Raw genomic sequence first — 26,177 nt, forward strand, 5'->3', positions numbered from 1 at the left:
AGACTAGCAAGAACTAAGATCAGACAAAAGATTTTTCCAAATTTGTCACATTTGGAGTTTTTCTTCCTAATAAAAATTTTCTCATGGATCACTTGCTTCAAATACCTTTTCTAGATTTTTTGTTTCCTCCTTAATCAGTCTTCTCTTGAAGCCCAAGAAAGGATACTTACCAGTTTTGAACACTTGTCAGGTCAAATTTGAACCCAGGACCTCCCACCTCTAGGCCTGGCTCTCAATCCACTGAGCCACCTACCTATCCTTTGGGTGTATATTTCTATAATGTGTACACTTCCCAGGAGTGGCTGAAGGATGGCTAACTGAGTGAAGAGACAGAAGAGTGGATCTTCAAATATCTGAAGAGTTGTCCTGTAGAAGAGGGGGCAGAATTGGTCTGCTTAGCCACAAAGGAAGAACTAGGGGCAGTTATTAGAAGAAGTTACAGAGATTTTAAGATTTAGGCTTTATAGAGGGAAAAAATTCTCCACCAATAAGACATGCCCCCAAGTGGAATAGGTTGCCTTGGGAGATGGTGGCTTCCTTTCACTGGACATCCTGGAGAAGTTGAATGACCACTTATCAGGGATGCTATTAGGGAGGCTCTTTTTTTTTTAATCCTTACCTTCTGTCGTAGATATATACCATACTGTGTATTGATTCTCAGACAGAAGAGGAGTGAGGGCTAGTCAATGGAGGTTAAATTGACTTGCCCAGTAAGTGTCTGAGCCAGAACTTAAACCCACTTGAACCCAAGACTTCCCACCTCCAGGCCTGGCTCTCAATCCACAGAGTCATCTAGCTGCCCCCCATGAGGGAAATTCTTGTTCAGATATGGGCTAAACTGAAGGACCTCTGAGTTTTCTGCTCATTCTGAGATTCCCTAATTCTATCCACTAGATTTGGAGCTGATTCCATGATTTCATGCCTATAGAGATGGGGGAAGGAAGGAGGAGAGGGAATCACTCCTCAACCCCATGGCCATCCCTTGTATTCAATGACATCTGGCTAGAATATCCACTTAAGGGGGCCTTGGTGGAGACAGAAGAGGAAGAGATGTCACAAAAGGAAAACATGAAGGTGTGTGTGGAAAGGGGGCAGGGTTACGGTTGCCAGGCAGCCAGCCCCAGGCTTTCGTTGCCTTGGTGATGCTATGTGTATCAGGGGAAGCTCTGTATGTGTTATCCCTGTTGGAGGTAGCGGGAGTTAGGATTATGGGCTGAGAGCCTCAGGTCTTTTTAGCCCTCCCCTTCCACACATGACCGAGGCTCGGTTCTGAGGTTCCTATAGCAACCTCAGAAAGGTGAGAGGAGCCAGATTTGCCATGTCTTAGGGATATCTCTGCCCGAATCAGCCTGGAAGCTGGAATCCCCGTGGTCCAGAGCCAGCCGGCCCTCTGGCCAAAGGAGGTCTTACCACTGCAGTGTACCCCGGTTTGCCTCTCCTGAGTCAGTGAGACAGGGCCTAGTGGTTGTACCTGGGGAGTAATAAAGTGCACCAGAAGCTCCATTTGCCAGGATTCTCGTTATTAACCTGCTCCCAGTCATCCCAGCACTCAGAGATATGCCTAGGGGTAAAAGCATCCTCCTCTGGGTAGTCCCAGTTGAAGCAATTATCTTTTTCTTCAACCAGATACTGCTATGGCCCTGTGGTTTCTGGCCCACAGTGCCCTCTAGTGGAGAAAGTTTTTTGGGGGGAGTGCAATTATTTTGTAAATACCCCCAATGCCCTCAAGATGTAAGGATCCCCAAATTAGATATTTTATTACCTACTACGTGCAAGGGATCGTACGGTGTGACAGATGCTGAAGGCTGAGGATCCAGAGGAATAACCTAGCACAATGCCCTGCACATAGTAGGTCCTTAATAATTGTTTGTGAATGAAATGGAAAGTCATTGAAGGGAAAGGATGACAGAGTTCCTAACTCAAGGAATTTATCATAAGAGCAGTAGGAAAAATTTCAATCCTAAACACTGCATCTCCCCTGAAAGTTAAGCTTATATTTTGAACATAGCAGGTGCTCTTAGCATTATATAAAAATTTAATTGAAGCTAGTATCTATGTGTCGAATGAAAAATGAATGTTAAATGAGTTCAGAGGAAAGGAGAGCTAATAATAGCTCCTGTTTCGATAGAGTCTTTAGGATTATAAAATGCTTTCCTTCCCACAACCATTCTGATATGTATTTATTAAGCACCTACTATGCATAAGGCTCTTACTGAGCCTACAAAGACAAACCGAAATGCACTTCCTGCCCTAAAGGAGCTTCTGCTTTACTGGCCAGGATAAAGATAAGTATGCTTCTGACTGTAGAGACACAACTTAGAAACAGATAAGTATGTTTATGTACGTAAGTATGTATGTGTATGTATGCACACATGTATGTATATGTCTGTGTATGTATTGCATATATATATATTTCATCTCCCACCTCCATATCTCTAGATCTTTGCACAAGTCGTTCCTTGGGCTTGGATTCGTCTCCGTCTCTTAGAATCCCTACCATTATCCAAGACTCCATTCATGTGACACCTCCTCGTTGCACTTAGAGCAAATTTAAAACTGCAGCGAGTCTTTTGGGACACCCGGAATGTAAGAAAATTTGAGGAAGGAGAAAGCTGTAACAATTAGAAGACCAGGAAACGCTTCCTGCAGGAAGGAGGTGATACATGAACTGAATCATGAATAATGCTACAGATTGAAAGAGATTCCAGTAAAGGAGTACATTCCATACATGAGCAAAGTGGGAAAAACTGGAGATGGAATCAGTCATTGAAAAGTATAGAAATATTATTATCCCCATTTTGCCAATGGGAAAATTGAGGTCCATAGAGGCAGAGTAACTTGCTCAGAGTCATGCAAGTTATTAAGTAGCTCAACTGGGTCTCAGATTCAGGCCTTTTGTCTGCCACTCTACCTAAAAAATGAATATGTTTTGGAGGAATTCATTGAGATGATTGGGAAAAAGTAGAAGAAACAGGATTATATAGTAGAAAAAGACATTAGACTGGGAGTCTTATTGTTGTTCTGTTGTGTCTGACTCTTCCTTTTGGGATTTTCTTGGCAAAGATCCTGGAATGGTTTGCCATTTTCTTCTCCAGCTCATTTTAGATATGAGGAAACCAAGGTCAACAGGGTTCAGTGGCTTGTTGGTAAGTATCTGAGTCCAGATTTGAACTCAGGTCTTTCTGATTCTAGGCCAGGTGCCCTATCTACTGAGCCACCTAGGAGAGAATTACATTCCTTTCCTTTATCTCTTCTTTAGGGCCAAACTTGGTCATTATTATTTTGTGGAATTCTTTTGCATTTGTTTTGTAATTGTTCTTTTCCTTCATATTACTATAGTTATTACAGACATCAAAGGTGTCAAACACGCTGCCCTCCTTTGGGCTCTCATATGCACCTGAATGTGGATGGATGCAATCTGAATAGGATTTAAATGCAATTGTAAAATACTTGGCAAAATAAATAAAAATGCCAAAAAAAATCTAGGTGTTACATTTTAAAATCAAATCAATATGCAATTCGATGAAATCCTTCCATATGGATTAATGGCCTCTGTTATTGTTTTTTAAACCCTTACCTTACCTCTTAGAATCAATACTGTATATTGGTTCCAAGGCAAAAGAGTGGCAAGGGCTAGGCAATGGCAATTAAGTGACTTGCCCAGGGTCATACATCTAGGACAGGTCTGAGGTCAGACTTGAACCCAGTACCTCCCATTTCTAGACCTGGCTCTTTTCCCACTGAGCCACTGAGCCACTGAGCTGCCCTACTTTGTTTCTATTTGATTTTGATTTTGTAAATATACAGTTTTCCTGATTCTACTTACTTCACTTCCTTGTATTCATCATGTTCATAATTTCTTACAGAACAGTAATATTCTATTCTGTTCACATATCACAACTTGTTTAGCCATTGCCTAATTGCTCTACGTCCCATAGCTTTTTTACTGGGCAATAGTTGTGCAAAATTCCTCTATAAGACTGTCTTGGTCTAGCTCTGGGGCTGTTCTCCTAGACAGCTCCCCCAAGAACCTGGCTGGTTGTAAGTCTCAGAGGATGTTTGACATCCTTTTCTAATCATGTCATCTCTGTCCCACATGCCTGCGGTGGGGACTTAAAAGCCACACTCTATTCTAGCCCTTCCCAAGGAAACACAGGCTGCCCCTGTTCCAAGGGTGAGCTGAGGCTCTGGGAATCCTCTGCATGGCTGACCTAGTAGTCCTGGGCTTCCCCAGGAAATGTGAGCTGTGAGGCTAAATTCTAAGGCTGAGTGTGGACGGGGACAACTGGATAGCTGCAGACTTCTAGGAAAGGCAGGGGCAGAACTGAGCTGTGATTCAACAAATGCTCAATTCAGTAAACATTGATTAAGTACCTGTTATAGGGAGAGGGTGCTAGGCTGGGTGCTGTGGAACGGTGCTGTCCCTACCCTCCTGGTGCTCAAAGGGGAATAAGACACTCAAGGATAACAATAATACCCAATAACACATGATACATTAAGAAGAATTGGTTACTAAGATATGAGAACAGAGAGTGAAACAATAATAATTTTATTATACAGTAAAACCTTATTTTCTGCCATCATTAGCAAGGAGGAAATTTTGGATACATGAATCTTTCTGATAACTGAAACCAATACTTCTTAAAATTCCAAAACCTTAAAATAATTTTTCTTAGCAAGTTGAAATAGAGGTCTTTCCCCACCAAGTTCTTAAATGGAAGACACTGGAAATTCTTATTTTTTTCTTGATGGCTCAAGGTTATCATTGTGCATAGCAATCTACATTAATAATAATGTTTATATAATGCTTTAAGGTTTGCAAACCACTTTATATGATCTATTTGAACCTCACAATAACCCTGTGAGGTAGGATTTATTATTATTCCTATTTTATAGATATATAAACTGAGGCAGGCAGATTAAGTTAATCTGCTGCTAATCTGAATTTGAGACAGGATTTGAACTCAGGTCTCCTGTCTTCGAAATCCAGCACTCTATCCACTGTACCTCCTACTTATTATATATATTCAGTATTCTTCAAAGGCTTATGGGCTCTACCTCTTTGGCATCTCTCATCTCCTTTCCCTTCTCTCCATCACATTTCCATTACCCTAGTTCATATGCTCATTATTTCTCACTTGGACTCTATAAAGGTCTCCAAAATATATTTCTAGTTTCCAGCCTCTACACACTTCTTGCCTAACTCATTAAAAAAAAAAAAAAAACCAAACCCTTACCTTTTGTCTTGGAATCAATACTGTGTATTGGTTCCAAGTCAGAAGACTGGTAAAGGATAAGCAATTGAGTTAAATGACTTGCCTAGGGTCACACAGCCAGGAAATACCTGAAGTCAAATTTGAACAGAGGACCTCCTGTCTCTAGGGTTGGCTCTCAGTCTACTGAGTTACCTACATGCCCCCTAGCCTATAATATGATTTTAATTCTCTGAGCCTAATTTCTTTGGGAAAGTAGTTTATCTAACTTGCTAGTTGTGTCTAAAACAAGAATTACAAATGAGGTCCTAAAGGTTCAAAATGAATTAACTATGTAAATTTCTTTGCAAACTTTAACACACTATATAAATGCCAGCTATTTGCATCAATATGAATATGAACAAAACAGATGAGCTTTACTCAAGGCCTGGGATCAGGAAGATGACTTTAAATCTGGCCTCAGAAATTTACTATCTGGGTATCTCTGAGCAAGTCAATAAACTCTGTGGCCTCAGTTTCCTCACCTGTAAATGGGAATAATAATAGCTCCTATCTCTCAGGACCAAATGAGATAATATTTGTAAAGCACTTAGCATAGTGGCTGACACAGAGTAGGTAATATATAAATGCTACTATTATTACTATTGTATTATGTGCAAGCTGTGACATCTATTTTGACTATTCAGAAGACTTGGCGATTGATTAGACATGAGGAGTGAAAATTGGAGAGAGTCAAGGATAGCTCCTGACTTGTAAACCTGGGTGATTGGCTGCTCAGTGGCTAGAGAGCCAGGCCTGGTGATGGGAAGTCCTGGGTTCAAATTTGGCCTCAGATACTTCCTAGCTGTGTGACCCTGAGAAAATCACTTATTCCCCCATTGCCTAGCCCTTACTGCTCTTCTGCCTTAGAACCAATACACAGTATTGATTCTAAGACAGAAGGTAAGGGTTTAAAAAAAAAAAAGCTGGGTGACTAGAAGAACGTGGTGCCCTTAACAAGAGCATAGAATGAAGGAGAGGGGTAAATTTAGGAGGAAATTCTATTTAGGACATATTGAACTGGAGATGCCCACCAGATAGCCTGACTGTGGCCATCCCGAGGTGACTAGATGGATCGAGTGACTCAGGTCTGAGACTGAAACAAAATAAGACAGTTGCAGTCCACTAGCAGTTAACTCAAGGATGCAGTCTTTGTAGCAGGGGGAAAAGAAAAGGGAAATTCATTAAGGATCCATCCAGCCTTGAGCTCCTTCGGGACAGAAACTGTCTTTTGCCTTCATTTATATCCCCATTGAGGCAGCTAGTGGCTTAGTAGATAGAGTGCTGAGGCTGAATTCAGGAAGACCTGAGTTCAAATGCAACCTCAGACACTGACTGTGTAACTTCAGGCAAGTCAACCTCAGTTTGCCCAGGAGGCAGTTGGGTGGCTCAGCGGATAGAGCACCAGGACAGGAATCAGAAAGACTAGAGTTCAAATCTGGCCTCAGATAGTTACCCTGCACAGGTCATTTAACCTCTATTTGCCTGACAAACAGATCCAATGGAGAAGGAAATGGCAAAACACTCTACTACCTTTGCCAAGAAAACTCCCTGGATAGTATTGTCCATGAGGTCATGAAAAGTTGGACACAACTAAACCATAACAGTATCCTTGGCACTTAGCGTGATGGCTGGCGTACTTATTATCTGACTGACTGACTTAGTAGAGCAATGCTCCCCTGGGCTGTCCTTCATGCTGCTGACCCCTTGTGTCCTCCCTATACTCAGGCCACCAGGAAGCTAAGCCCTCTGAACCAATGAAAGCTCCTGAACAATTTCAATACCTTACCTTCTGCCTTGGAATCCATATTCAGTATCAGTTCCAAGGCAGAAGGGCAGTTAGGGCTAGGCAATGGAGGATAAGTGACTTGTTCAGGGTCACACAGCTAGGAAGTGTCTGAGGCCAGATTTGAACTTAAGAACTCCTGTCTCCAGACCTCTCTGCCACAGAGACTCCTAGCTGTTCAATTTCGATACCTTTTAAGGGAAAACTAATTGAATACCTGATTTGAGACCTTTGGATCTTTTTATGCACACATAGGTGAAGATGTCTAGAAAATGGTTACTTGGAGATTAAGAACCACAGCTGTGGACAACAATGAAGTTTGCTTCATTTAGCAATAAAGCATTTTTAATTAAGGTATGTACAGTATTTTTAGTATGATTTTTAATATGACTATGGTATAGTATAAACCTAACTTTTATCTGCAGTGGGAAACCAAAAAATTTGTGTGACTCATTTTGTTGCAATATCAGCTTTACTGTGGTGGTCTGGAACTGAACCCACAACATCTCTGAGGTTTACCTGTATAGAGTATTAAGGTTTGCACAGTGTGCCGAGCAAACGCTAGACACAAGTTGGGATTTGGAATCCGAATGAGGACCAGATCTGTCTCTTACGTTACATGGCAGGCTTTCAGCAGATTGCTTCTTCTCTCTAGGCCTCAGCTTCCTCATTTGTAAAATGAAGGACATGGATTAGATCAAGGGTTCTTAACGTGGGGTCGGTGAACTTTTTTAAGGAATATATTTTAATAAAGATATTTCAATATGATTAGTTTCCTTTGTAACCTTTCTGCATTCTATGTACAGACCAGGGCCCTGACTCATCCAACAAAGTGTGTGTGGGAGTTTGGTGATTGCAGAAGGACTATTTCAGGCCAGTGATTGTAATATGAGGGAGCTCAGAAGAACTCTAAGCAACCAAAGAAGGACCATAAGAAAGGGTAAGAGAACTGGGTCTGTTATCCCAAAGAGATCATAAAAAGGGGGAAAGGACCCACATCTACAGAAATATTTATAGCAGCTCTTTTTGTGGTGGCAAAGAATTGCAAACTGAGGGAATGTCCCTGGATTGGGGAATGGATGGACAAATTGTGGTACATGTTGGTGATGGAATACGATGGTGCTAGGATAAGCAGGACGATTTCAGAAAAAGTTGGAAAGATCTGCAGGAACTGATGCAGAGTGAAATAAGCAGAACCAGAAGAACATTGTATACAGTAACAGCAACATTGTATGATGATCAACTGAGAAAATTGACTACTCTCAGCAATGTAATGATTGGATATAATCCTGAAAGACTTAATGACAGGGAATGTTAACCACTTCCAGAGAAAGAACTATAAGAGTTGGATGGATATGCATCAAAGCATGTAAATACAGTCTGTGTATTTATAATTTTATTTGGGGGTTTTGGTTTTGTATGAGTGTGTTCATACAATAATAACCAATATGAAAGTGTTTTTGCATGATTATATGATATATATGTATATATATATATATACACACACATATATATTTCAGTGAAAAAAAAAAGGAAGAGATGTTTAGGAGGAAAAAATGGAAATGTTTGAAACTATTTGTTTTTCTTTTTTCCCTTTTTCTCTTCTGGAACAAAAAGCATCTCAGGCAGTTATATCTGCTACCTTCCACTGCTCTCCCTGGGAGAGCTATGGAAAGAAAGGACTAAGGCATTCCTAAGCAAGGCTATTTATTTACAGAAGCTGCATGCAAAATGTATCTTTCCTTAAAACACTTAGTATAATCCTATTCATATTATGGTTAGTTGTGTAGCCTTTTTTTTTTCCTCTAGGAGATATCCCAAGGTCTTATCAATCTGTATCTCCTATCCACTCCCTTGCCTGGATATAGCAGTTTTTCAATAACTATGTATAATCTGAATGAATATTTTCAATAGAAAAGATCTTATTGATCTTATAGTTAGAACTCTAGTCCTGAACTCAGCAAGACCCGAGTTCAAACCTGGCCTCAGATGTTTACTAGCTTGTATAACCCTGGGCAGGTCACTTACCCTCCATTTGCTTTAATCTACTAGAGAAGGAAATGGTAAACTACTCCATTATCTGCCAAGAAAACCCCACAGAGTGTATGACATATGGGGTCAATGAAGAGTTGGACACAAGTGAGCAACCAGCTCTAAAGGCCTGGATGCCCAAAAGGTCTTTTAACCTTGTTGATTGTATAACCTCATTCACATATATTTCTTTATCCCATATGATTGAGTAGTAGCACAGGGCCTTGTACATAGCTTAGTCCTTGTTGATTGGATGGATTAAATAAAAATCAGCATGTGTGTATATAACACATACATGGGTTAATTAATAACATTTACTGTTCATTCATTTCACTTGTCTCCCCAATTGGGTTTTCATGGCAGATACAAGAGTGCTTTGCCATTTCCTTTTCCAGTTCATTTTCCAAATGAGGAAATTGAGGATTAAGGAAGAAACCTTATGGGAAAAAATGAAAAAAAAACTTTTAAAAAAGAAATGAATCTTAGAGATCATTTAATTCCAACCCCTTCATTTTACAAATAAGAAAACAGGCATTGAGGGGAATGTAACAGAGTTGAAATTTGGACCAATGTCTCCAAATCTAATGTATTTCCCACTAGCCCAGACTGTCCCATGTGAAAATAAATGAGTCTTATATTTAAAATCGGGAGCTATATTTCTAGCCCAGGGCTAGAAGGGAAAGATGGGACTAGTTTGAGATGGGATCTTTCTTAGTTGCCATTGAAACAGAGTGTGTCTCAGGGGTGGAATTCAGGTTTGTAACAGCTGCCTAGCAACCAACAGAAGAGAGGTTGAAATGTCTCCACACACTAAGGTTTACATGCCTGGAAAAAAATCTTACGTGGTGTCCTGTGACCTGAGCCAGTTCCCTTCTCTGGTCCCCTAACTTACTTATTCTCGAAATGGGACTGACAATTCCTGGAATTCACATGAAGACACCTAACAAGAGAAAAACGAACTGTAAATCACTTTGCCAATAGAAGGTAGTCTCTCAAAGAGGCATGTTCAGGTTCATGGCTCAGGCAGAAAAATTTAAAAAGTCTGTTTTTATATGACACTAAAACAAGTGGCTAGAAAATGAAAAAATTGACTACCTAGTAGATTGTTGATGTATGTGATAGTCCAAACTTGGTTTCTTTAATTTTTATTTTTTTAATTAACAGAAACATTTTCTCTCCCTCTCAACTTCATTCCCATTGGAAAAAGAAAAAAAAAACTTATAACAAATATGCATAATCAGTCAAGCAAAAACATTCTCACATTAGCTGCGTCCAAAATATGCATCTCATTCTGCCCCTTAAAATGTTATCTCTTTGTCAGGAGGTGGGCAGCAAGTTTCATCCTTAGTCTTGTTAGAACCTTGGTTGGCCGTTGCATTGATTAGAGTTCTTCCAGCTTTCAATGCTGCCAAACCTAGCCTCAATGACTTGTCTTTCTTTTTTGGAGTAACATCAGAGCATGGCCATGCAATGTAGTGTAGTAAGAGTATTGAATTTGGAGTCAGAGGTCTTGGGTTTGAATTCTGATCTGTTCCTGACTTAGCTGTGTGATTGTGGAAGGCTTAATCTTTCTGGGCTTCCCTCCTCAAAAAATTAATTGGATTCAACTAAATGGTTTGTAAGATTCCCTCTAACCATAAAAGCTAATTCCTAGAAAAATCATAAAGTAGTTCTCTTTTTATTTTTAGGCAAAAGGGGAAAAAGCCTTCTTTGATTTTCAAAAGGTTGAAAGCCTGAGTAGAAATTATTAGATGTAAAGGGTTGCCAGGCAAGATCTACCTCTCAAATGAAACTGTGTGTGACCATCTTGTTCTATCTCTCTGTGGTGAAGCCAATTCTAGATAGGACACATTTTACTTAGAAAAGAGACTCTAGGGGGGCAGCTAGGTAGTTCAGTGGATTGAGAGCCAGGTCCAGAGATGGGATCCTGGGTTCAGATCTGGCCTTAGATACTTCCTAGCTCTGTGACCCTGGGCAAGTCACTTAACCCCATTGGCTAGCTCTTACTGCTCTTCTGCCCTGGAACCAATACACAATATTGATTCTAAGACTGAAGGTAAGGGTTTCAAAAAGGAAAAAAAAGAGAGAGAATCTATTCCTATCTTATCATTAACTCTCCTTCATGTAGAGCCAAACTGAATTTCTTGCCATTCCTCACACATGACACTTCATTTTTCATCTCCACACTGTTGTATAAACTGTCCTTCATTCTTGGGATATATTCCCAACTCACCTATTTTTCTTAGAATCACTAGTTTTCTTTTAAAGCTCTATATTAGTTTCTACAAGAGAGTTTTTCCAATCACCCTTGCTACTAGTGCCTCTCTTATCCCCCAAATTAACTTTTATCTATTCATACATGTATTTATTATCTCCCTCTGATTGAAATAGAAGCTCATTGAGTACAAGGACTTTTTATTTTTGTCTTTGTAGCCTTAGTACTTAGTGCATTGGCTGGTACGCAGTAGGTGCTTAATGAATGCTTGTAGATTGATACACTGACTGTGAGTTTGCTACTGTTGTTCAATCATTTTTCAGTTAGGTCCAATTCTTCATGATGTCATTTGGAGTTTTCTGGGCAGAGACACTCAAGTGGTTTGCCATTTCCTTCTCTAGTTCATTTGACAGATGAGGAAACTAAGGCCACCAGGGCCTTAGTTAAATGACTTGCCCAGGGCACACAGCTAGGTCAGAGGACAGAACTCTGGAAGATAAGTTTTCCTGACTTTACACCCCAGGTATTCTTTATCTCCTGAGATGATTAACCCCATCTGACTTTTACCTCTTTGTCTTCCATTCCTCTACCACCAGTCCCCTTAGTATATATTAATAACTATAATAAAGACTGAATAATTCAATATTAGAAACCTCAATCATCTCAGCAGGGCATGCTAAATATCAGTCAAAAATAAGAATCAACAAGTTAAGTAATGACAGACCAGCAATACCTGGATGAGTAATTAAAAATGTATCAGAAATAATGAAGCTATTAGTCCCTAAATCAGCAGAAATTTTGGCCATGTCACAACAAATTGGAGCATTTTAAACTATTAGTTATTTTAAAACTAGCTTTTTTGTTTGTTTTTAACTGAAAAGCAAAGACTGTAGTGTTATTTTCTGGACATATACCGTTTCCTCAACTATACTGACTATACTGGTCCTTCAGGGCTGAGACTCTTCTTCCCTTTTGCATTCCCCTAAAGTGCTTCCTCCTGCAATGTCTTGCAGTCAGGGAGCACTTGATGCATGCTTGAAGAATGAATTAATGCATAAGAAGGTTTAGATATCCATTTTTATGATCCATGAAGGTGAAGAGGACCTCTGTCAATTTCATTGTGCCTTTTCCCATCCTTCAGTTGTCAGTGAACACATGGGAACTGTTTGACACAACAGTGACAAATCATTTCCAAGTTCCCTGATTGAGAGAAAATGGAGATGCTGGAGGCACACAGGTACAGAAACACACACACACATACACATGTACACACAAACAAACAACCTCAACTCTGCAGCTCAGGCACAAGTGATACAGAATAAGCTGTTAGTGGGGAGGAGCTCACCTGAAAATACCAGTGCTTCTTCCACTGATATCCTATGCTCCAATGTGTTGTGAAATGGCTGAAATTTCTACTGATTAGGGGACCAACAGTTTCCCTATTTCTGATATGTTTTAAATTCCTCATCCAGGTACTGTTGATCTATCATTACTTACTTTGTTGATTCTTATTATTGACTGATATTTAGCCTGGTCTGCTGAGATGATGAGGTTTATAACATCAAGCTGTTCGGCCTTTATAATAGTTGGTACACTGTTCTTACTGTCTCTTTTTCTTTTTGTCTCCATTTAATTAACTTAATAACTGATGCAATTAGTCAATTACCTCCTTGCCCAGGTAAATAGAAAAGAATGCCTATTTAATATCTATGTTTCTAAGAGGAAAGGGAGACAAGTGAGGAATGTATGTACAATGGGAGGTGTTAACTTATTTTCAATGACAAACATTAAGTACCTATTAACTACATAGCACCAGATGAGATTGAGGAAATAAAGACAAAGGAAATAATTCTTGTCCTCAAAGAGCTTATAGTTTACTGAGAGATATAACACAAGTAAGTAGATTATAGGAGATTTCTAGGGCAGGATAAGTGAGAAAGGCAAGACAGAACACTAAAATCCTATGGTTGGGAAAGGGAAAGAATGAGGGAAGATTTCAGGAAGGTAGTGACACCTAAGCTGAGACTTAAGATGTATATTTTGAGAGATACATTCCAAGTACCAGGTTTAGTCTAAACAAATGTACAGAGATGGGAGATGTGATGTAGAGTTCCAGAAACAACAAACAGACTAGATACTTACTAGCTCTGTGACCTTGGGAAAGGCACTTAACCCTGTTGGCCTTAGTTTCTTCATTTGTCAAATGAGCTGGAGAAGGAAATGGCAAACTACTCCAGTATTTTTGCCAAGAAAACCTCAAATGGGGTCACAAAGAGCTGGACATGACTGAAAACAACTGAACAACAAAAAAATTGTTGGAAGAAAGAAAGTGTGACGGGGACTAATATGAAATAATTCTGGAAAGGAAGGTTGGACCTAGAGTGGAATAGACTAAATGTTAGGCTGAAGATTTCAAATTTTCTTCTGGAGATATCAGTAGCAACTAAAGATTTTTTAACACAAGACTAAAGTGATCAGAGGAAGTACATAAGAAAGATTATTTTTGGCAGCTAAGTGGAAGATCAGTTGTAGAAGGGAGAAACAGAAGGGAGTTGAACTAATTAAGAAGCTTTTTTCAAAAGTCCCTGTGAAAGACAGGAAGCATCTGAACCTTAGATTGTTAGTGGTGATGAAAATAATACTAAATTTTCTATAGCACTTTAAGTTTTGCAAAGCACTTTACAAGTATTGTCTCATTTGATCCTCATGACAGAATCGCTGATATACTCTTATAATAGTCATTTTACAAATGAGGAAACTGAGGCACAAAGCAGTTAAATGATTTGCCCAGGGGTCACAGAGCTAGTATATGTTAGAAGTTCAGTCTGAATGCAGGTTTTCTTGGCTCCAAGCTTAGCACTCTTGTCTATTGTGACAACTTTTCAGAGAGGCAGTAGAGGTAAAATTGAGGAAACTTGGCAATTGCTTAAATATGAAGAATCAAGGACAACTATGACATCATGAACTTGGGGTTCTAGGAAGATGACAGTACCCTCAACAGAAATAAGAAAGTTTATATAATACTGTGCATACCCTTTGATCTGGTGATACCATGACTGGATCTATATCCCAAAGAGATCATAAAAAAGGAGAAAGGACTTACTTGTACAAAAATATTATAGAGGCTCTTTTTGTAGTGGCAAAGAATTGGAAATTGAGGGGATGTCCATAGTCTGTCCAATGGCTAAACAAATTGTGGAATATGTTAGTGATGGAATACTATTGTACTATAAGACACAATAAGCAAGTTATTTCAGAAAAAGTTGGAAAGTCCTACATGAACTGAAGCAAAGTGAAATAAGCAGAACTGGGAGAACATTGGACACAATAACAGCAATACTGGACAATGATTATCTATGAAAATTTGGTTACCCTCAGCTGTACAATGATCTGAGACAATCTTGAAAGACATGATAGGGAATGCTATCCACTGGAGAAAAGAACTAGTAGAATCATCTTTTATATTATGTATTTATGGTTTTATTTTGGGGTCTTGGTTTTGTATGACTTTGCTCTTACAACAATGACCAATACAGAAGTATTTTTTGCATGACAAAAAAAAATTAAAAAACCAAAAACAAATATAAGGAAGTCTAGGAAAGAGTCAGGTTTGGAGGAATGGAGACCAAGGTTACCAGATGTTCTCTGTTTGTTTGTTGTATTTTTTTTTCTTTTAACTAATTCCTAGGTTGAAGTTATCAGAGTCATAATACATGATTAGGAGCATTCCATGTTTATTTCAGGATTGATTTAGCCATATAGCTTCTTAAATAACCATTTATTTAAAATTTAAACAAAGACATCTTCTATAAAGAGATTGTAGAAACAAAATCCATTCTGTGAACAATTATATTTAGTATTTATAGCATATTTTACAACCATTATCTCATTTTATCTTTATAATAACCCAGTGAGGGAGGTGCTTTTCTGATGGAGAAACTGAGGGAGACAGTGGTTAAATGCCTTGAGCAATAACACATAGCTAGTAAAGGTCTGAGGCAGAATTTCAGTTCTGGTCTCTGACTTCCAGGTCCAGTTTTCTATCCCCTGAACTACCTAGCTACCTCTAAAATAAATAATGGTGTCTATAACTATATATCTATAGAAATACTTTTTATTTTATTTTTTAAGTATCTTCTGGAAAGTTAGAACCCAAAACAATGTGTCATGGGAACAGTGATAGAATTGAATTTACTAGATCTAAAGCCCAATAAGAAAATGAGATCAAATCATTTTAGATTTAAACACTGGAAGATTTTTGAAGCATTCCCCTCTTTTATCTCACCAAAGGTCAAATTCAATTCAATTCAAGAAGCCTTTATGAAAAGGAGAAAATGAAACTATGTCCTGTCCTCAAAGAATCCTATATATACAAACAAAGAGATACAAAGTGAATACAAAGTAATGTGGAATGGGTCAGTACTAATAATTGGAATTGTGGAAGGCCCAGAGTAGGATATGCCATAGGAACTGAGCCTTGAACTCAAGCTAAGGATGTCAGGAGGTTGAAGTGAGGAGGGAGAACATTCCAGCCTTAGAAAATAACTTGGGCAAAGGTACAGAGGCCTGAGATAAAACTGAAGATGAAGAACAACAGATGGGCCCATTTTGGCTGGAACTAGAAGACATGAAGAGGAATGTGAAATCAGGAAAAAGAGGCTGTAGCCAGATAGTGAAGGCCAAAGTACATTCAGGTGCCAAGTAGGGGACTTTATATTTTATCCTGTAGTCACTTAACAAGTTCTTCTTTAGTGTGTACTAGGCTTCCAGGGCTGAATTAGGTGCCAGAGGGTCAAAGGCATAAAGAAAATAATCTCTGTCTTTTAAGAGTTTACATTCTATGGGGGGATGGAGAGAGAAAGGGCATAAGTAAATACAAAATACAAAGCACTTTTGCTGGGGATTGATCACTTGGAGACTTCCTCAACCTTCTTAATTCCAGTGCTTTCGCTTTGTAAATTATTTCCTATGAATTTTAGCTTACTTTTTGTACATTTATGTTGTGTTCATTTATTTGTCTTTAAACCTTTACCTTCCATCTTAGAATCAACACTGTGTATTGGTTCCAAGGCAGAAGAATAGTAAAAGCTAGGCAATGAGGGTTAAGTGACTTGCCCAAGGTCACACAGCTGGGAAGTGTCTGAGGCCAGATTTGAACCCAGGAGCTCCCATGTCTGGGCCTGGCTCTCCATCCACTGAAACACCCAGCTGCCCCCCTATATTTATTTGTACGTGGTCTTCCCCATTAGATCATAAGTGCCTCAAGGGCTTGGACTGTCTTCTGCTTCTTTTTATATTATCTGAACTAAGCATAGTGCCTGGCACAGAGTAGGCATTTAATAAATGTTTACTGATTGATTGGATCAGAATAAGCCCCTTGGGGAAAAACCTCTACAAAGGCCTGGAGCCTGGAAGTTGGGATAGCTTATATGGGGAATAGTGTAGAGGCCAGTTTGACTGGAGTGGAGTATACATAAAGAGCAGTAGTGGGAAGAAAGTCTAGAAAGGCAGGAGAGAGCCAGACAGTGAAAGACTTTAAATGTATTTTATCAAGAGGCAATAGGGTGGAACCAAAGATATGGGCAGATCTGTGCTTCTGAAATAACCCTTTAGCCCTGGGGATGGATTTGAAAGAGGAAAGATATAAGGCTGGGAGGTTAATTAAATAGTCCAGGGGAATAATGACAAAGGCCTGAACTAGGCTGGTAGCTGTATTCTAGAAGTCAAAGAGAGACACAGAATTTTTTGGTGGGGGGCATGACCTGGTATGGTTTGGGGGTCTAAAGATGATGGCTTCCCATCCACCCACCCTGCCCCCATCCCCAAGAAAGTTTTCAAGCTAAGGCTGGGTGATCATTGGTTCTGGAAGTGCTAGAGGGAATGGTGATTTTTCTTTAGACATAGAAGTGAAATGACATGGCTCCAATGTGTCATTAAGTAAAAAGTTCAGTTGCCACCTTTTGTAGGCAAGAACCTGGGATTCCCTTAGCCATCTGGGTTCCTTCCAAGGGCAGGTATCTCCCATCTTGTCCTATAGGTAGCTGCATTTAATTTAAGTCTCAAAATAAACATCCCTTTCCTTTTGTTTTCTTTCAGAGCCCCTCCCCCTGCATATTACTTGTTCTTTCTTTTTCCCCCTTCTATTATCTAGATAGATAATTATCTATCCCTTAACTCTAAGACTCACTCATTTTTCTTTTCCCTCAGAATATTACAACCAATCTTTACTCTTGTATTCCAGACCCAGTAGAACTTCATCATCCCTATTTCTTTTCCCTGGATCTTCTCACCCTGTAGTAAGTTCTCCAGGCTGACTTTTAGTGAGGCAACAAAAAAATACTGGGGCCCTGGGTCAGCCAGTATTCTTTTGCCAGCCAGTAAATCAAATCTTTTTTTTTTCCCCCTACTGTAAAAGATTTAGGAATTTGAATAACAGCAAATTTGAGTTGTTTCCTCATAGAAGTAATCTCCCTAGGATCAAATATATAATTACCTTTTGTAAATAGACGAGGTCTGAGAAATTGCCTTCACCTAAAAACAGAACAAAAATCTTCCCAATTCTGGTTAAGGCCTGAAATGACTCAAAGTGAAAAACTTAGAATGCAACTAAGAAAAACTTCAAATACAAATCTTTCCCCAATGTGGAAACTTAGGATATCAGTACTTTATGCCTTAAAAGGAAGTAGGAAAGAGAAGTGATGGTCAGGGAGAGAGTGGAAAGGGACATCAGAGGTCATCTAATCTAACCTTTTTATTTTTACAAATGAGATAATTAAGGCCAGAGAAGAAAAGAGGACCTGCTCAAAAACTCACAGGTAATAGCCAAATCAGCATTCAAGTCCATCTCCTTTGTCTCCAAGTTCAGCACCATATTATTACTGGGGTGTTAAAAGTGGTTCTAGAGGGTTGAGAAAGAGCCAGGAAATACCTGTTTCACATTTTTTTCCCCTGAGACCAAATGACTGATAAATTCTATGACTGGTGGCTGGCAACACCATTGAGCAGGCAACAATAGTTGAAGAAGGAGGTCATACTTGGCCAATCCCTAGAGGGGAGATTTGAGATTGGTGTTATAGGAAGACTCAATATTTCAGCTAAGACAAGAGGAAGAAGGGTCTATATAGAAACTGTAGGACCTAGTGCCTAAGCCTTGCCTCTTCATAGCAGTTGTCCCCTCCCCACCAATTAAAGCTCCCACCCTAAGACCCAACACAGTTGATTGGTGTCTGAATGCAAATACTCCACTGAGTCCACTAAATCTATTGGCTGACCTTAGATACCTGAATGTGTTTCAGCATCATGCCCCTTCTAGTCTTCTAGACATTCCCTTAGGTCATTTATCGTGTTTACTAGCATTTGAATTCCTCCACCTTTTTCATTTTCCAGAACAAAATTCCTTTCTCTGGTCACCATTCCCCTAGTTTTCTTTCCCTATTAGAACATAAGTTCTTTGAGATCAGGGATTGTTCTTTGTTGTTTCTGGCTTTTTGTTTTTGCTGGTATATCCACAGGGCTAAGTTTTAAAAATCCTTCCTAACCTGGCTTCTTCCTACCTTTCTGGTCTTAAACTTTATTCCCTCCTCCACATGGTTGGTTGTTGTCTTTTGTACTCAAAGAAGACCAAAATGACATCCCTGGTGATGTCTTTTTTCCCTACTGTGAGTGAGGTAGAATTGCACAAAATTGCTGGCCTTCCAGAGTCTTTGAAGTACAATGGCAAGAAAAAAGTAAGGATGACTGGTGATGGTCCTGGATGCAGGTGATGACTTTGGCTTCTTTGATGTCTAACCAAGTTCTAAGCACTCTATAACACCTGCTTCTGCTGTCTTCATGGCTGATGGAACAAATTGTTCTAGTCTGCCTTTTTACAGGGTTATTTGGTTGGGGCAAACAACCCCCTAACTCACTGATGTTGTAGCCCATTGGTTACCCTCAGCCTAGTGTAGCCCATCTGCCAAGATGGCTTACCAAGTATAGCCACTGCTCATACTATAGCTTTTTGGGGCCATAGGTAGAAGCTGGAGGTAGATAGCAACCCTGAAATATGAGCCCTTACACTAGAGGTAGTAGTTTCCCCTAAACACCCTGTATTCCACCCTCCATAGACTCTGAGATCCAATGACTAGCCTCATTGGAATAAGGAACACTCCCTCTCCTAACTCAATGTGTTCTCGTTGGCTGGATCCCTGAGATGCTCTCCTTCCTAATTACCTAATTTCTTTGGATTCCTTTGAGTTCCAGGGAAAACCTCACCTTTCTCCCAATCTCCTTAATTAGGGCCTTCTCTCTGAGGTGACTTCCACTTATTCTATTCTTATTTGGACTTAGTGGTTTGCCAGTTGTCTTCCCCATTAGACTGTGAACTCCTAGAGAGCTAGACCTGCCATTCTTAGTATCTCCAAAATCTACCACAGTGCCTGGAACATGGGTAATACTTAATAAATGCTTTAAACTTAATGTATTTGGTAATCAAAAGTTCCAAGACTTTCTTTTAAAACTTGCTTTTCACCTGTATTGCCTACGTCTTCTAAAAGTTCCCAGATTCTACAAGGGTTAGTGGGCTCTGTCTGACTTCTAGTCTCTTGGGGGGAGCATTTCTGGGATTAGTCTACTGCCCCTAAATGCTGATTTATTAACATACTCAAAGAATAGGAGTGATTGGAATGAAGGAAAGAGTGTTATCATTAATTAATTCTCTGCTTTAAATAGAAAATTTTTATTGATTCAACACTTATTGACAATTTGTCCAAAATGTGTCATCTAATGTTCATTAAAAATAGGCAAAGGAGTGCAGCTAAGTGGCTCAGTGGTTTGAGAGCCAGGCCCAGAGATGGGAGGTCCTACATTCAAATCTGACCTCAGACATTCCCTAGCTGTGTGACCCTGGGCAAGTCACTTGGCCCCCACGGCCTAGACATTACCCTCTTTTGCCTTGAAAACAATATGATATGGTATTGATTCTAAGTGGGGGAGTGGGTGGTGGTGGTGGTAAAGGTTTAAAAAAATATAGACTGAGCAGCTGGTTCTGCACTTGCATTTGAAGGGTGCTAAAAAGATATTTCCTGTTCCGCCTAAGTCTGAAATTCCACCATTAGACATTCATTCCTTTGCATTCTGAAAGCTTCTGGGGCTTCTCAAATCCCCCTTTCCCAGAATAGGTTTATCTTTCCCCCTCAGCTATTACATAATTTTTCATTTTATTTTTATTATCATGCAAAACACACTTCCATATTGGTCATTGTAAGAGCACACTCATATAAAACTAAAACCCCAAAATAAAACCCTAAATCCACTCATGTGAAAAATAGTATGCTTTGATCCATTTCCATCTGACTTCACCAGTTCTCCCTCTGGGTGTGGAAAGCATTCCTCATCATGAGTTTTTTAGGACTGTTCCAGATCACTGAATTGCTGAAAGCAGTCAAGTTTTCACAGTTGATCATCATACAATATTGCTGTTACTGTGTACAATGTTCTCCTGGTTTTACTTATTTCCTTCTGCATCAGTTCATGTAGATATTTCCAGCTTCTGAAACTATCCTGCTTATCATTTCTTGTAGCACAATAGTATTATATTACTAACATGTACCACAATTTGCTCAACCATTCCCCAATTGATGGACATCCCCTCGATTTCCAATTCTTTGTCACTACAAACGAATACCTATACATATTTTTATACAAGCAGGTCCTTTCTCCTACACTCTAATTTCTAAGAGGATTCAATGACATCTGAAGGGTAGCTGTGGGACAGAGACTAGAATCTCTGGAACAGGCAGCTGCTTCAGGGCACAACTCAGCAGGAAGTGGGGGAGGGACTAAAATGATCTCTGTGCATATGGTAGTCAGATTTATAATTTATAATCCTCATCTCCTAAATTCCAGTGAGGGACATTTCTACTAGGATGTCTCTTCAGCATCTCTACAACATGACTCTGGGTCTATCTCCTTCCTAAAACAAACCACCCCTCTTCATCATTTCCAATTTTTGTTGAAGATATCACTGTCCTTCAAGTCACACAAGTTCCCATTGAGTCATTCTTGACTCTTCACTATTAAAAATGCCATTGGAGCTGATTGTTAAACATTTACTAGTACATCCCTGCCTGCATGTATGTTTTATGCTTCAGAGTAAGTGACAAGACCTATTGTATATCCTTTTCCCAATATATAGTATACCCAATATTATCTAATAATGAGCCATGTTATAACAGCATTCTACCATATATCAATATATAGGTATCCATGTCAATATATGGATACCTATATATTCACATATATAGGTATTATGGATGCCTATATAGGTATCTATGTGTATCCATATATATCAATTATAGCACAGTGATAAAATTGGCATTAACACAACCTCCATTTCATAGAAAGCAAGAGGAATTATTTACTACTTAATGTTAACTGTATAGTAGGAACAGAACCACATGACTCAAAATTCTTGACTGCTAGTTAGAACTAGGTGCCAAACCTTACTCTTGCTCTTACATTTCAGGCCAAATATCTAATCGCTCTGGCATTGTTTCCTCACCTCTAGAATGATAGTGTTGAATCTGGCTAATTCCTGGAGTCCCTTCCAGTTTTAAATCCATGGTTTTTATATTGGGACCCTCTTTTGCAAAATCTATTGGAGTCTGCTACCTAGCAGATGCAGAAGACATGCAAACCCAGGGTTTATGGCAGGGAGACTAAAAAAATTGGTCCCACAGCAAGTTGGATTAGGATTACTCACTTTTGCCCTACTGAGATTTGGAAGAATTAAGGGATTAGGGATAGGATTGCTCCATACAATTCAATTCAGCTTTATTCTATTCAACACACTTTGACAAAAGATGTCCTTGGAGATTTGCAAAGATAAAATAAAATAGGTCCCTGTTATTTAGGAGTTTTACAATTTAGCAATCTGGGGACTTTTGGAGGCACTGCTCCATTTGAGGTCTTTGGGTACCCTAAATGTTAGTAGTTCAAAACTTTGGCAACACAGTAAGAAAAGAGGTGGGGATGGGGTGGGAGAGAGTCAATGTTTGATAGAGGTTCTATCAAATTCTAGCTCTAGTATCACATAGCTTATCATTGCATTGATCAGAGTTCTTAAAGTCTTTCAAAATTAATTTTATTATGTTAATTTTATGGCATACATTTTTCTCCTGGTTCTGCTCACTTTACTCTGCATCAATTCATGCAAAATTTTCTAGGTTTCCCTGAAACCACCCCCTTCATCAGTTCTTACAGAACAATAATATTCCATCACATTCACATTTCATTACTTGTTCAGCCATTCCTCAATTGATAGGTATTTGCTTTGTTTCCAATTCTTTGCCATGAGAAGATTTGCTATAAATATTTCTGAACCTGTAGGACAGCACTTTTTGAACTTTAGGTTCAAATATAAATATATTATATAAATACATAAATATGATTTCCTATTGATCTATGTATAACCTAATGCATACTTAAACGAATTCCTAATTTCTAGATAATATCAATGGCAATAACCTTTATATACACATTCAGTCTTCTGCAGCCAGCCTAGTGATAGTAAATTTCTCGAAACTAGGTTGGTCCTTGAATGCCAGACACAGCCTATACTAGGCCTTAATACATAAATTTTTGGTTTGGACCATGTGACTTTGTTGGGGTGGAAATACAGCAAGTGGCTTCTAAAGACCAGATCTTACCATGTTACACCTTGTACCCCAACTCTAATGGTTCTCTTATCTCCAGAATCAAATACAGATTTCTCTTTATAATTGGCATATAAAGGTCCTTACAACCTATTTTCCTTTTTTACCTATTTTCCTTTTTTAAAACATTAACTCGTCATACTAAAGTTCCTAGGTATCACTTCCTCACTTCCTCTGCTCCTTGTACTAGAGAAAGCATCATTTGACTCATTTATGTGTGTGTATGAAACTATTGTCAGGCATGCTTCTATTTATCAGTTCTTTATCTGGAGGTAGACATTCATAATTATTCTTCAAACAATATTTCTGTTGTTGTGTACAATGTTTTCTTGGTTATGCTTGTTTCCATCTTCATAATTTCTTGTAGGTCTTTTTAAAAAAGTTAATCTGCTTGTCATTTCTTATGGAAAAGTGGTATTCCATCACAAGCATATCCATAACTTAGCCATTCCCCATTTGATGGGTATCCCCTAAATTTCCTGTTTTTTGCCACCACAACCTATTTTTTCCAGTGTCCCTTCAACCTCTTTGGTTGAGCTATTTTGGTCTACAAAGCTGGTCTTCAAATAAAACAGCTCCCAGCTCTGCACTGCCTCCCATGCCTGGAATGCTTTTTTCTTACATTTTCTTCATGGAACCTTGGTACTCAGCTCAAGTGAGACTTTCCACAGGAAACTTTTCCTAATCTCCCTAGATACTAGTGCCTTCCCACCGAGGTTATCTTGTATCTACTTTATATGTATCAAGTTTTTATGAACATAGACATACAAAAGAATCCTTCCTTCCATAGAGGCAAGTTCCTTGAGGTCAGACACTACATTGTCTCTGTCTTTATATCCGTGGGACTTAGCATAGTGCCTGGTGTACTGGAGGTGCTTAGCAAATGATTATTGTTTATTACATGATGCAAATGGACAAGTCTGTAATTTGGTGATTGAAGGTGGGCCAATATTAGATAATACTTATTATATACACTACAGTAACAGTATTTTGTTTCGGGGGAGGGTTCAAACTTGTGCTCATAAGAGGCAGCACGGTATAGTGGATAGAGGATGAGACTTGGTGTCAAGAGGATGAGATTAGACTTGGAATCCGGTCCTTCATTGAGTGACCCTGGCTGGGCAAGTCACTTCTGCTTTCTGCTTCTGTTATTCTCATCTATAAAAGGAGAGGGTTGGAGTAGATGGTCCCTTAAGTTTCTTCCAACTCTAAATCTATTCTATTTGGGCAACTTTCATTTTTGCATAGGTACACATCTCCCCAATAAGGTGGAAATTCCTCATGGGTAGGGAGGGCTAAAGTTTCGTTTTACCGGAGACAATTAGCTGCTTAATAAATACTTGTTGATTTGCTAATTTAGCTGCGGGGGGAAGGAGGCGGGGATAATGGAAAGGAAGATTTGCACCACCACCTCGGTGACTTCCCAGTTAGCCTTACTACCCGGTGGGCTTTGCGGCCTCTCCTAAACCCACCCTACACTGAGTATGCAGTTGGTAGCACTACTACCATTCCAAGCTGTATCTATAATATTAGATAACAGACCACACAAGTCGCATCACATTCCACAGCACGGCATATCAGGGAGCGCGCAGGTTACGTGCGACATGTAACAACACACAACATTATTAATAACCTCAAACACAAAGATAGAATTTTCCGCGGAACGCTACGCCAGCACGGAAAACGAGCTCGTTGTTCACAGTGGCGGGGCCCAGGCTGGCCCGCGGCCTGCGTGTGCACCCCGCGGCCGGGCGGGGGCGGGGGCGAGGCGAAGGGGCTGCCACTCCCCCCCTCCCACACACCTTCTTTCTCCTCCTTCTTCCTTAGGCTGAGACTGGAGTGAAAGGGGCGGGGTGGGCGCACTGGTTCGGGTCTCCAGGGAGGCCCTGCAGGGGGCGCTGTCCAGGTTTCGAGGCCAGTGGCTGCCGGACGAGCGGCTCCATCCAGACAGACAGACCAGACAGAAGGGCGGGCAGACAGACAGACAGACGGGGATTGACAGGCCGGGCGGCTGGGGGGGGCAGGAGGAGGAGGAGGAGAAGAAGGAAAAGGGCAGGGGCGGGGGGCGGGGGAGGAGGAGGAGGAGAGAGCGAGAGGAGGCGAGCGAGGGAGGGAGGCAGACACAGACACAGACCCAGGGACAGAGTTGGAGGAGGAGGAGGAGGAGGAGGCTCGGGAGGCTCCGCCAGCGCCACCGCCGCCGCCGCCGCCGCCTCTCAATCCGCCGCCATCCTGCTGCCCGAGCGCCCTTCTCGCCGCCAGATTGCGATTTCTCGGCACTGTCGGATCCCCGGAACCAGACCAGGTAGCTATTTCGGGGTGGGGGGGGGTCGCGGCCGGGTTCTGGTAGGGCAGGGGAGGGGGCCCGGGAAGCGCTAAGATGGATCCCGAGCCTCAGAGCCGCCGCCGCCGCCGCCGCCACCACCGCCACCACCGCCGCTGCTGCAGCCGCCCTGTTCCCAACCCCGGCCCTAGCAGCAGGGCCAGGCTGGGCCTTGGCCTCCTCTCGGGGCTTTTGTCTTCTCCCCGCCCTCCACGCCGAGGGAGGGGGTGCCGGGGGCGGGGTGACAGGGATAATCAATGCGCCCCCCCCCTTCTTTTGCAGAGTGGGGGCTGGGAGAGCAACCCCCCCCAATCCCTTTCCCACTGTTGGGGGTGTGTGTGGGAGTGACTGGGTCGAGCCGCAGCTCTTCTGCTCATTGTTTACACCGCCGTGACACCCCTCCAATTCTCGATCCAGTCGGAGTCTGAGGAGGCCAGGTCGGATTTGAATGCTTCCCCCACAATTCTTCCAGGTCTTCCTACCCGCCCCCCCATCTTTCTCTCCCAATTCTCTTTGCCTCCCCTTAAATCGTCTGCCCCTCTCTCCGTATTCGCTAATTATCTCTGCCTTTTCTCCCCCAATTCTCCGATTTTATCCCCCTCCGCTTACTTTTCCTTGTTGCCCTTAAATTCTTTTTGCCCCCACCCCCCTCATTCTCTGACCCTTTCATTTCTTCCCCAATTATACTCCCCCTCCATTCTCTTGTTTCCAGGAATGCAGGGGTCTAGGGTTTCTGGGGAAGGGTGTGTGAATGCCCCCTCCCCCAAATTCTTCCCATGGCGCTAGGGACGGGGCTGGGCATAGTCTGAATCTTTTGCCTGCGCACCCCTCCCCCAGTTTGCAATGGTGGTAGCTGTTTTTCCAACCAGATTTGTGA

The 26,177-nt window shown here is 40.7% G+C and overlaps 1 protein-coding gene across 23 annotated transcripts in view; it reads left to right on the forward strand.

Annotated features, from left to right (window-relative positions):
- Nucleotides 1–1,154: 1,154 nt before the first annotated feature.
- The window catches only part of PRRC2B (proline rich coiled-coil 2B), a 120,296-nt gene continuing 95,273 nt past the window's right edge, over nt 1,155–26,177 (forward strand). For 10 of the 23 annotated variants that reach the window (XM_007475167.3, XM_056812582.1, XM_056812575.1 and 7 more), the window contains exon 1: nt 24,808–25,282. The gene's annotated coding sequence lies outside the window, so the exon portion shown is untranslated. Of the gene's footprint in view, nt 1,298–7,293; nt 7,393–7,844; nt 7,979–24,807; nt 25,283–25,537; nt 25,738–26,177 lie in introns of those variants that run through there. The other 13 variants (XM_007475168.3, XM_016432794.2, XM_016432799.2 and 10 more) reach the window with 2 other exon arrangements.

The sequence above is a fragment of the Monodelphis domestica genome, chromosome 1 (assembly GCF_027887165.1).
Source record: "Monodelphis domestica isolate mMonDom1 chromosome 1, mMonDom1.pri, whole genome shotgun sequence".
NCBI lineage: Eukaryota > Metazoa > Chordata > Mammalia > Didelphimorphia > Didelphidae > Monodelphis > Monodelphis domestica.